Source organism: Aedes albopictus, chromosome 1, assembly GCF_035046485.1.
Source record: "Aedes albopictus strain Foshan chromosome 1, AalbF5, whole genome shotgun sequence".
Lineage (NCBI taxonomy): Eukaryota > Metazoa > Arthropoda > Insecta > Diptera > Culicidae > Aedes > Aedes albopictus.
In genome coordinates, this window is record NC_085136.1 from 200,582,728 (window position 1) to 200,596,061 (window position 13,334).

At 42.8% G+C, this 13,334-nt stretch overlaps 1 protein-coding gene across 2 annotated transcripts in view; it reads left to right on the forward strand.

Annotated features, from left to right (window-relative positions):
• LOC109423479 (uncharacterized) overlaps positions 1-13,334 on the forward strand; it is a 53,637-nt gene that overhangs the window by 29,616 nt on the left and 10,687 nt on the right. The window lies entirely within an intron of this gene.

The following is a 13,334-nucleotide window of genomic DNA, read 5'->3' on the forward strand; positions in this document are numbered from 1 at the left end:
GGAAACAGCTTATTTTGCGTGACGCGTTTCGACCTACTATTCTTCGGCCATCATCAGACGCCTAAAACTGGGCCAGATGGTTGTTCACGGTAGAGGAACCGCTGGCTATGTACGTCTTGAGGTCGGATCCTAAACTGGTGAAACATCTGTTTGAGATCACCGGAGACCGCTACCGAGTATTGTCGGAACCCGCACAGTACAGAAGCAAGAGGTATTAGCATGTCTGGGCCTTTAAGAAGCATGGTATTCAGGGAAATACCTCCCACCTTCGCCGCCGCATCCCAGACAAGTCGGATTTTATTCGGCTTCTTCGGGTTTTTCACGACTCCTAGTGGTAGATACCACACCTTCTTTGGATCTGCCGACTCCAGCTCATGAGATGTTGCCTCATGGATGTAACCATTTTCCAAATACTCTTCGATCAGACGCTGTACACTAACTCGCAAATCGGGGTCCCTATTCAATCTCCGCTCGAAGCATTCAAGACGGCGTATCGCCATGGGGTAACTATTTGGTAGAACTACAGAGTCAGTTCGCCAAAGCAGCCCTGTTTCAAAGCCCACTGAGGTTCGTCTCGTCGTCTCCTTCAGCAACCGACGAGCACGCTTATCGTCGTCAGACTCAGGAGTTTGGTCAGCTGATACTCCTACATTTTCGAGGGAGAAATGTTGCTTAATCAGGTCGTGCAGCTGTTCATTCGTTTTGTGTTCGCCGTGGCATTCACAGATGTGGAAACTGAAGTTTGCTACCCTCTCACGGTCGACTGCGTATCCATATATGGTCCATCCTAGACGCGTCTTGGCTCCTATTGGGTCACCCAATTGACCCTCACGCAGCTTCAATGATGCTATAAGGCCGGCGTTGTTTGACCCGATCAAAATTCCTGGTACAACTGAGTCGTAGCTTCTGATTGGTAGTCCTCGTAAGTGCGTGTACTGACGTGACAGGTCCTCATATTTCAGCGATTGCATTGGGAGCTTCAAATTGCCAACAGTCCGGGTATCGATCAAAGCGTATTGTTCGTCTTTCCCTGCGCCCGAGATTTTCAGCGAGACTCGTTGGGAGTTTGGTACCTGGCGGTTCACATCACTGGTCCACGTTAAGCATAGAGGTAGAAATTCCCCATCGTTTATACCCAAGCGATCTGCAATCGACTGCTCCACTAGCGTCATGGACGATCCATCATCCAGGAAAGCGAACGTCTCCACCGATTTACCTTTCCAAGAAAGTTGTACTGGCAGGATCCGAAACAGCGTCGATTTCTCCGCAGTACGATGAGCGTTCACACCTTCCACAGAGCCTTTGCCTGGGTTCTTTGGCTGTGCTTCGGTGGGTTGTTGCAGTTTCTGGAATTGTGTATGAAGCAGCTGGTGATGCCGTTGCTGGCAGCCTTCGATGCCACAACACGCTTGTGACTTGCACGGACGACGCCCATGTTTCCCCAAGCATATCCGACACAAATGATGGTCTTGAACGGTCTTCCACCGGCTATCAGGCCCCCACTTCTTGAAGACGGCACAGTCCTTTACCTTGTGACCAGCGCCGTTGCACGCCAAACACAGGACCGTCGGAGTGGATTCCTCCTTGACTTCCTTCTTCGCTGGCTCAGGTACTGAATGCGCGTTAAGAAAGTTCTTCTCTTTCGCTGAACCCACCTTGGCTGGTCGCAGTTGTTTAGTGTCCGCAATCACCGTGACTTCTGAGGCCGCCGCAACCAATGTAGACATATAGGAGGCGAACGTGCGTAGGTCGACCGCAACAAACTGCCGTTTATACAATGCCCAATCCAAGCGCTGTTGAGCTGGGAGCTTCTCCACTAGTTCCTGTAGCAGCGTCGGGTTGCATAAGTGTGCCAGTTGCCCCGCCGCCTCCAAGTGGTCACACAAGTTCTGAACGGCCATCCCAAAAGAGATCAAAGTATCCAATCGATCTGCTCTTGGCGGGGGAACTTCGCGAATTTTATTCAACAGCGTCTGAATTATCAGTTCTGGACGCCCGAACAGCATGTAGAGTGTGTTCACGACTTGTGGTACACACGCTGGAAGCAGTAGACGACTTTCGACCACTTCCAACGCCCTTCCTTGTAACGCTTTTTGCAGTCTGGCTAAGTTTTCAACGTCACTGTAGCCACACGCCGTTGTCGAGTTAACATAAGCGCTATAGAAGAGCGGCCAATCCTCAGGGTCGCCCCTGAAGGAAGGGAGGTCCTTGGGCATGACCTGTCTTGCCATCAATTGGTGTTGAGAGGGAGCCAGATGCTGTCCCACGGGATCGTAGAGCCTTGGCTGTACTGGAGCGTTATTCAGTACGTTCGGAAATCCGCCCGCCGCTCCGACATTCGATGCAAGCCCCGGATGTGGTTGTTGTTAGAAATATTGTCCACTGCTTATCATCCTCCCATCCAATACCACACCTGGCCCGGATGCTGGGAACGCTACAGACTGTACTTCTGGAAATCTCTCATTGGGTAGCGAGCCGATGTAATTTAGAGACTGTCCTGTCGAGAGTGAGAATGTGTTACCTATCTGAGCAGCAGGACTAACTGAAATCCCTGGTTGAGTAAAGCCCACTGCTGGCATCACGGAACAAGCTGTCACTACATTCGTTGGAGTGTTGACTCCCAATCCGGATAGATTCGGTACTCGGCTAACCAGTCCTCTGGGTGCAGTTGCTAGCCTTCCGAGGGAAGAGAATTCGGATTGTGCATCGCTGGGCAATTGTGAGGCTAGAGGAGCTGAGGAGATTGGAACGGGAGAGGGATACACTGAGTTACTCAGTTGTGACTGAATGAGAGGTGCTGAACTGGGTTGAAGTGAAGGAAACGTTGTTGTCGGAGCAACCGCCGAAATGTCCGGCATTCCATGGATAGTTGATGATGAAGTCGGATCAAATACACTCAGATTCATTCCTGCGGTTGTCGGAACCGAACTGATGTCAAACGTAGGCAGGCTCGTCGCTGTCACCTCTGGCCTTCCAGCAGATTGGGCCATCGAGAGGTTCTTCATCTCGCCGACCATTTGCTGCATCCAGTTCTGCACCTTGCTGACACCTGTCGGCGCCGCTTCCTGCTGGCCACCCAAACTGTTTGCTAATCCGTCCTTCGTGGTGTCGATAATTCCCATCATTGCTTTATTTCCCAGTTTCTTCAACTCATGCCGCTTTCGCTCCATTTCCTGCCTGTGATTCTCTTCCATTTCTCGCTCCAGTAGATCTCTCTGCTCCTGGATCCACTAGAGGCTCACCCGGGCCTGCTCGGTTAGAATTGAGTGTCTATCCGCCGAGGCGGGGACTATGGTTGGCAACGAAAGTCCGGGCGGTGCACTGCTCGCGGGTTGGCTAAGGGAGGACGGGATTGGTCCAATCGCTATACTACTCACCGGAGTACTCGTTTGTCCGGGCGGGTCGACTGGTGGCAGAATCGAACAATTCACACATACCCAGCTTCGATCCGCGACGGATTCGTTGACACCGGCGCATTGGTAGTGAAACCACTCCTCACACCGCGGGCAGAATACCATATTGTCCAGGTTGTTGGATTTACGGCATATTTTACAGTCATTCATGTCTGTTTCAGGCATCCTTCTGCCGAGATGCTAATAAGAATTTCTTCAAGCTTTGTTGGATCTTTCCTTCTCGATGACCTCTCCAGAGAAACGCCAGGTGTTCGTTGACGTGATTCTTGAAGCTATATTTATTTGATTATTAACGGTTATCTCAAATTTTTAATAATGATATGTACTTACAAATTCGTCTTCTCTAAAGTAAGAACGATCCAACAAGTCGCTACTGAGCGATTCCAAGCAACAGCATCAAAATTAAGGAAAATTTTTATTTCATGATTTTCTATTGAACTGAAACTTTGCACAGTTTTTCAGTTTCATCTAAATCGCCATTTTTCGATATCAAATTTTTATTTAGAGCCACGACTAACTTTTCAAAAGGGTGTATGTGAAAATGGTTCAAAAATATTCAAAAATATGCACAGCAAAAACGGATTGTTCGATTGTTATGAATTTTTCAGCAAAGTTAGATAGCTAAATGGTGATTTCTAAGAAAATATACACTGTGAAAAAAAATCTATTTTATCATTGAAAAACATCATTTTTGTCACAAAAACTCAAATATCTCAAAACCCTATCTTTTTACCAACTTGAATTTTTTAGGGAAAACGTTTCATTGTATTAGCAATCTACCATAAAAATTTGGTGATGGTAAACTAATAAACAAAAAAGTTATAACATTTCAAAAATTTCACAATTTTTACATTTAGTAAAAAAAATTTTTCTGTGTAAATTATTTCGGCCGGGAATCGCGATTTGATGCTGATTTTATTGTTCAGCAAAGTTAGATAACTAAATGGCGATTCCTAAGAAAATATACACTGTGAAAAAAATCTTTTTAACATTAAAAAATATCATTTTTGTCACAAAAACTCAAATATCTCAAAACCCTATCTTTTTACCAACGTAATTTTTAAGAGAAAACGGTCCATTGTATTAGCAATCTACCATGAAAATAAACAAAAAAGTTATGACAATTCAAACATTTCACAATTTTCACATTTAGTAATATTTTTTTTAGTGTAAATTATTTCGGCCGGAAATTGAAGTTTGATGCTGATTTTATTGTTAATGGCCTTGCGTGAGTAAAACAAGTTGTTTTTATTATATATTATATATACATATAATATACTATGTACCGTAATGTTCCGATTTTATCACGCCCTCCGCGCATTAGTCGTTTATTCATTAATTTGCTGTTACATTTGAGGACAAGTGTTTTCCCTCTTCTTCAAGATGAATGTTGAAAGCGTGTTTTGCAACGTTAAAAATATTGAAATGGGTATAGATGTTGAAGAATATTACAGGGCATTTTTGAAAAGGGGCGTAATTAAATTGTTTAAACAGATGTCGCTGATGGCAATTTCTCAGTTGTTGTCGTTTTCGAACTTCCTGCGCCCTGCTTTACCGATGATATACAGATGGCTCGTTTGTCAAATTCTAGACGGCAGGACGTGCAATTGCGTAATTTTGTACACAATGTGGACATTTGGGCATAACCAGTCTCTTTCAGTTTATCTATGGTGCTTTCGGTGAGATTTCGTAACTCTTTTGAACATTTTTTTTCATCAAACGGTCTACAAGAGAGCGTTGAGTTGAAGACCTTTGAGAAAGCGACTGTTCATCTTGTTCGTTAGATTATAATAAACAAAATCACTTATTAATTTTAACTTACTTGTTTGGTGTTGGTGGCTGAAGAAAAAAAATACTATACAATTTTTAATATTCATAGCGGTAGTATTTTTTTGTTTTTTTCGGGAGCATTGTCAGGTATGTATACAGACAAACAAACGTAACACTGGCGAAATTTTCATTGACCACGCCTTCAACGATCATTTTGAATCTTGGTTGTGGCTTTCATAACAAGAAGAGCGCCCATCGTTTTTCTTTGCGTTTGACGTTTCACACTAGCGCCTTCTGATGACGATATTGCACAACGCAGTGTTTCGTGAAACATTTCCACCAGCTGGTGATAGTGTGAACTGGGCGATGAATTTTCACTAAAATTGTTCTAGGCGTTTCGTCTGTTTGTCTGTGGTATGTACCTCTTATGCATTTGTTGTTGTTGAAGTTCCTCGCATTCTTCCGATCATAAAGTCTGTTCTCTACACACTTAATTTTGATTACCGAGTTCGGTAATTTTTTGACGAGATTAAAACTGCTGAGCACCGAACTCGTTCAGCAAAAATGCATTGTTTACCTTTTCCATACGATTTTGACAGTTGTTTTACTGAGCCTCAATAAAATCGATTACCGAAACTACCGAGATCGTACTGCTGTTATAATCTCGTCGAAAAAGTACCGAACAGGCAATTTAGAAATAAGTGTGTAAGAGGGATTTTTTTGCGGATAAACTAGACGTATTCGCGTATATAAAACTTTTATTATACAGCTTTTGTCTCAAAAATAAATTCAATTCCATTTTTCTTATAATCAACAGCTTTTCAACACTATCAAGGGATTTTTTCACCAGTCACGTACAATAAAAAGTATGACAATCTCAATATTTTTGATCACAACACTGGATCGCGTCTAAGTTTCAAATAGATACTATAGTAATTACGAATAATCAAACTAAAGTATCATGAAAACAACTTGTTTAATTCAGGCGGTAGCCTTTACAATAAAATCAGAATCAAAATATAATTCTCGAAATAATTTACACAGAAAAAAATTTTTTTTTGTTACTAAATGTAAAAATTGTGAAATGTTTGAAATGTCATAACTTTTTTGTTTATCAGTTTACCATCACCAAAATTTTATGGTAGATAGCTGATATAATGGGCCATTTCCCCTAAAAAATTGAAGTTGGTAAAAAGATAGGGTTTTGAGATATTTGAGTTTTTGTGACAAAGATCATATTTTTTCAAAGTAGAAAAAGAAATTTTTTACAGTGTATATTTTCTAAGGAATCATCATTTAGTTATCTAACTTTGCTGAAAATTTATAACAATCGAACAATCCGTTTTTGCTGTACAGCTTTTAGAATATTTTAGAACTATTTTCGCATACACCCTTTTGAAAAGTTAGTCGTGAGTGAATATGAAGGTTTAATATCAAAAAATGGCGATTTATATGAAATTGAAAAACTGTGCAAAGTTTCAGATATTTTTGAAATGGTCGCTCAGGATCGACTGACATGACACCGTGGAATTCCTCTACTACTGCCTGATTGTGGACTATAATACGGCCCTAATAACAAGTTCAATTGCGTTTAATTCATTGTTTTATCGATGCAAGTTACAGGGGACTTACAATTAGTGTGGTGGGTCTGAATGAGCAAATCTGACGGCTCGCACAATTCGGCGTCGCCTACAACTCAACCGTGTCAACCTAACGATTTAGAAATACAATAGTATAACAGCCAACTGTAACTCATATATTATTATAAACTTACAACTAACTGCGATCAACTAATCCAAATCAGAGATCCAAAATAATTCACGGTTGTAATATTATCGCTTTCTAAATTCGGGAATGTTTGTAATTCTACTATGCTTTGAAGTGACTTGCAAAAAAGTAAGCTATATTACTCCGCTTGTCATTCGTTTGGCCTATAGCGAAAAACGTCACTGTGTAGTGTCAGTGTCGTTACCTACAGAATCCATTCGGTGTGTTTTGCGAGGCGGTATGCCTGCATCGTCAGTGCTGCCAGAGTCGGCAACAGTGTGATTTGAAGAGATCGCTTTGGTCACGATTTCGTTCTCTCGCATATATGAAGACTTTGATCATTTCTTCATTTATAATCTTACCCAACATTTACATGCTATCAAAAAGCCACAATTTGATTTATCGCTTTGACATTTATTTTGTTAACCTTTATAATTCCGCTATTTGATGTGCAGCTTGCATGGGTTTGGTTAAATTTTACGTTTGACTACTTCCGGCGGGACACCTGGAACTGATTCCGGTTGTCTAAGATATGGTCTTAGACTATGTTTTTGTCAACTGTTCTTCACGTGACCTGAAAAGCCGGAAATTGATTGGATTTGAGGCTATTTTCTTGCTAACCGTTCGGCAAATTTTTGAAAATGCCGCGATTTTATGTATCGCATGCATGGTTTTGGTTCACTTCTATCAAATCACACCCGCAACCGATTCCGAACTACTGTGGCCTGAGACTATTTTCTTGTTGACCGTTCATCAGATTATCAGATTTTACCACTTCCGACGCGTTACTCGTCTTGTCACCAGGTCTGGAACACTACCGGTTCTCCCAAATATGGTCTGAGATTATTTGTTGGTTAACCGTTTATCATGTTACTGAATAAGTCATCGATATGTCGCATGTATTGGTTCTCTTTTAGATTTGATCATTTCTGGCGGGACACCCGTAATCAAATCCGTAACACACTGATAGGGCTTGCGTCTATTTTCTTGCAACTGTTCATCATGTTACCTAAAAAGCCGTGATTTGAGGTATCGCATGCATGGGTTTGGTGTCACTTCCGGCCCGGAACCGGTTGCGAAACACTACCGATAGTCTCTTAAATAGTCTGAGCCTATTTGCTTGCTAAAGTTTATTAGGTTATCAAAAAAGCCATGGGTTTGGTTCAATTTTATATTTAGCCACTTTCGGAGGGAACTAGTTTCGGCACTACTGACAGTCCATAATGTGGTCTTAGCCTACTTCCTCAATAACCGGTCATCAAGTTGTCGAAAAAGCCGTGATTTGATTTGCCGCTTGCAAGAGTTTTGTCAACTTTTATATACGGCCACTTCCGGCGGAACACCCGGAACCGGTTCTGAAACACTACCGGTTCATATAAGGTCTGAGACTGTTTTCTTGCTAACTGCTCATCAGGTTATCGAAAATGCCGTAGTTTGATGTGCCGCATGCATGGGTTTGGATCACTTTTATATATGACCACTTCCAGCGGGACATCCGGAACCGGTTCCGATACACTGCCGGTTCATATATGGTCTAAGTCTTTTTTTATGCCAACCTTTCATTGGGTTATAAAAAAGTCGCGCTTTGATATATCGCATGCATGGATTTGGTTCACTTTTATATTTGCCCACTTCCTGTGGGACTCCCGGAACCGGTTCCGGAACACTACCGGTTCATATATGGTCTGAGACTGTTTTCTTGCTGACTGTTCATCAGGTTATCCAAAATGCCGCAATTTGATGTGTCGCATGTATGGATTTGCTTCACTTCTATATTTGGCCACTTCCGGCGGGACTCCCGGAACCGGTTCCAGAACACTACCGGTTCAGATATGGTTTGAGACTGTTTTCTTGCTGACTGTTCATCAGGTTATCCAAAATGCCGCAATTTGATGTGTCGCATGCATGGATTTGGTTCACTTCTATATTTGGCCACTTCCGGCGGGACTCCCGGAACCGGTTCCGGAACACTACCGGTTCAGATATGGTCTAAGACTGTTTTCTTGCTGATTGTTCATCAGGTCATCCAAAATGCCGCAATTTGATGTGTCGCATGCATGAATTTGGTTCACTTTTACATTTTGCCACTTCCGGTGGGACTCCCGGAACCGGTTCCGGAACACTACCGGTTTAGATATGGTCTGAGACTGTTTTCTTGCTGACTGTTCATCAGGTTATCCAAAATGCCGCAGTTTGATGTGTCGCATGTATGTGTTTGTTACATTTTTATGTATGGCCCCTTCCAAGGGTACTGGTCCGGAACACGTAAATGGCCATAACTCCGGAACGGCTGGACCGATCCGAACCATTTTCAATAGGAAACAATGGGACCAGATTCCGCGTCGAATGAACCGTCGGTCATTAAAATCGGTTGAGGTTTACTGCCAAAAAGTGATGTGAGTTTATTTGTACACACACATACACACACACAGACATCACCTCAATTCGTCGAGCTGAGTTGATTGGTATATGTGACTTGACCCTCCGAGCCTTCTATCAAAAAGTCGTTTTTGGAGTGAACATATAGCCTTTCCAGTACACTTAGTGTACGAGAAAGGCAAAAAGGTGGGGACAGCACTTCGATGAGCTCCTGAATGGTGTGATGACCGCAGACACAGAGGACCAAGATTACGTCAGTACAGCAGGGATCATCAACGAATCAACTCCCACGTTGATGGAAGTTAAGGATGCTATCCAGCAGCTTGAGAACAATAAGTCAGCTGGTAAAGATGGTACATATAGGAGCTGAACTCACAACATGTGCCAGGAAAAGTTGGCTACCTGCCTGCACCGGTTAATAGTCCGGATCTAGGAGACCGAACATCTCCAGGAGGAGTTGAAGGAAGGAATCATGTGTACCATCTACAAGAAAGGTGACCAGTTGGAATGTGAGAACTTCCGAGCTATCACAATTCTGAATGCCACCCACAAAGTGCTATCCCAGATCATCTTCCGTCGTCTTTCACCTAAAGTGAATGGATTTGCTCGACGACAGACCAGATCTTCCGCGTGCGACAAGTCCTTCAAAAATGTCCACGAATATAGCCCGGATTCGCTGGTTGGGTCACGACTGTCCCACGATTAGCGAACCGTATCCGTTCGTTAGGGCAACTAACAACTGATCAAAATGCTCTAGGCACAAATAAGTGACGAAAAATACTTAACGAAACTAGCACAAATGCTTTTTATGTAGGTAGGAGCTGTGCTGCGATGGCGACCACTCGCCAAACTCGTTCTAACATCTATTTTAACATTGACAGTACTTTTTAGTAGGGTTTTGCCGCAACCAGCGAACATCCAACCATCAAGCCCATCTAACGAACCCCCAACAAACGAATCGGCACTGGACCAGGTCATAACGCATCAGCTGTTCATCGATTTCAAGGCAGCGTACGACAGTACCGACCAGAGCTATGGAAAATCATGGACGAGAACGGCTTTTCTGAGAAGCTCACTAGACTAATCAAAACGACGAACGATGGACGGTGTGAAAAACAACGTATGGATTTCGGGTGTTCTGCATAGTTTGTTCGAATCTTGCCGGGGACTACGACATGCTGATGGACTCTCATGCCTGCTGCTCAACATTGTCCAGGAGGGTATTAAGCGACCAGCCGGGCTCAGCATCCGGGGCACGGTTTTCACGAAATCCAGCGAATTTGCCTGTTGTGTGGTGACATGGATATTGTTGATATACATTTGGAACGGTGGTCCTCCTCCTCTCTCCTCTTCTTGGCGTAACGTCCTCACTGGGACAAAGCCTGCTTCTCAGCTTAGTGTTCTTTGAGCATTTCCACAGTTATTAACTGAGAGCTTCCTCTGCCAATGACCATTTTGCATGTGTATATCGTGTGGCAGGCACGAAGATACTCTATGCCCAAGGAAGTCAAGGAAATTTCCTTTACGAAAAGATCCTGGACCGACCGGGAATCGAACCCGTCACCCTCAGCATGGTCATGCTGAATACCCGTGCGTTTACCGCCTCGGCTATATGGGCCGAGGAACGGTGGTACACCGGCCTAAAAAGTAAAGTAGCAAAGATCTGATAGATAGATCCTACACTCTCCGGTGATTTCAGTGTTATCAAAGCAGAAAAGATATGTTGGGCAATTGTTGGAATGTCAGACAACAACGTTCTAAGTTGGGCTTGGAGTAGGTACAGTGACCTACATCAAATGGAACGTAAACTGGTGAATATCGAGTGTGACCCACATTAAAATGTTGTAGCCTCAAATACTGAGGTTTCCAGCAGCAAACCCTGTTTTCTGACCACTCAGGACCAAATTTACCATGACAGGTAATATGTGGCCATTCCTATTTGCGTCTTAAAATTAAGGACGCCTTCATAACCAGTCTGACTGCAAAACAGAAGGCAATTTGTGCAATTACCTTCCAATCAACAAGCCATTTCGTTCTGGTGGACACAATCACTTTGGCTGCTACGCTCACGCTGTGACCTCAATGACGAATGGTGAATGGAATGCACAAAACTTTACTGCAACACTGCAGACATAGAGCCTAAGAGGGCGCCAGCCGTGACCAAACTGCCATGAGCTCCCGTAGGTGCGATAAGAATCGCGGGAAATTATCATCTGCTCATTTGCTAGGAGATAGTAGTCTCTCATATGCGTGTGCTACTTGCAACGAATGTCCGATGTGGTGCAGGTGGGTGGATAGGTAGAACGAGGATGTTTCGTTGTTTGCGGTTTCTGTACAGAGGCGACCGACGACGCAACGGTGAGTCGTAGTGAAAAGTGGCGAAAGCCATCCGGAAAACGTCGCCCTGTACAACAAGACTAGTGATAGTGAAAGAAGGGTGATGGTGGCAGAATAAATGTATTTTGCTTGTTGAAAATGAGTAGATAAAATACAACAGTAATGTTTGATATACTTACTGTGTTTATTTTCCATTAGTTGTTGGAGATAACAAAACGATTGTAGTAAATCATTGACCTTTTCTGAAGTGTATTCATTAAACATTAGGTGTCCGCTATAAATTGTTTTCAACATATTACTATTTTCCCAGAATTGTATTTACTGCAGAGACTAAGCCTTGAGGGTCCTCAATTAACTTTATGTTTGTTAAGATGATCAGAATTTTAATTGAAACTGGAAGAACACATAGCTACAACTCCATCAAATAGTTACGAAAACTCATTCAAAATAAAAACTATAAAAGGTAATAGAAAATATATCATTAACATTAAGAATATTTAGGCATAGAAAGTAACATATTTCACGGTAACAGCCACGAATCCTGGGCACCACCTAGTTCGCCAATCTTGCTTGCTGCTTTCTCTCCACACTATTTGGAACCGGCCGGATCTGTAGCAAACATCAACTTTGCAAGGTAGTTTTAGGGCATTGTTAAAGCACGTCCTGCCCACCATATCCTTCCATCTCGTGATTCATTTTTCGCCTCCACTCATCGTTCCACCGCACACCGAAAAAAAAAACCCGAATAAATCCACCTAGTGGTGATAGTGCCTTTCTCGTCGAATATGTTCTCACAATATTTCCGTCGACGTAAGTCAAAGTGTTCCTGAATCCGGATATTTTTTAAGTAAAGAAAGCATTTTATCAAAGCCATCTTTGAATTGACTTAAAACTTATTGATGGTACATAGTCCGACGTTCAACGTATAAGCAAGGCTGAATAATATCGGACTTCTCAGTTGACTACTTGCACACCTTCAATAACACTGGAGGCTGATCAATATCAAGACGATACTAACAAGCTGAGATATAACTTTTTACACAATCACAGATCAATTTGCGGTCTTCGACAAAGTTTTTTCTGCACATTTTAGGCTATATTTTATTGACCGTTGAAAATAAGAACGATAGGTATTGAGTATAGTGAGACGTCTGTTTGTATGTGGGTTAAATTTGTCAAAATTTTGCTCTCTTACACATATTTATCGCTTGCATTGATTTTATTTACTTTCGTAGTTCCGGCGAAGCACCAAACGCTGGTTGTGCAATGCTACTGGTAGTCTCTAATGTGGTATGAGCCTATTTTCTAGTTAGTCGTTATTGAAAAAGCCGTGATGTGATGTATCGCATGGTACATTTGGTTACTTTCAATGCAGTACAGGAACAGGTTTCGGAGCACTACCGGGTCTCCCAAATATAGTCTGAGACTATTTCATTGCTAACGTTCATTACGTTACCTAAAAAAACGATTTGATTCATCTCATGCGTGGGTATAGATCACTTTTACATTTGACCACTTCCAGTGGGACACCCAGAACTGGTTTCGGGACACTTCCGGTTGTCTAAAATATGGTCCTTACGGATCGATCATCGAGGGCCCATATAGCCGAGGCGGTAAACACACGGGTATTCAGCATGACCATGCTGAGGGTGACGGGTTCGATTCCCG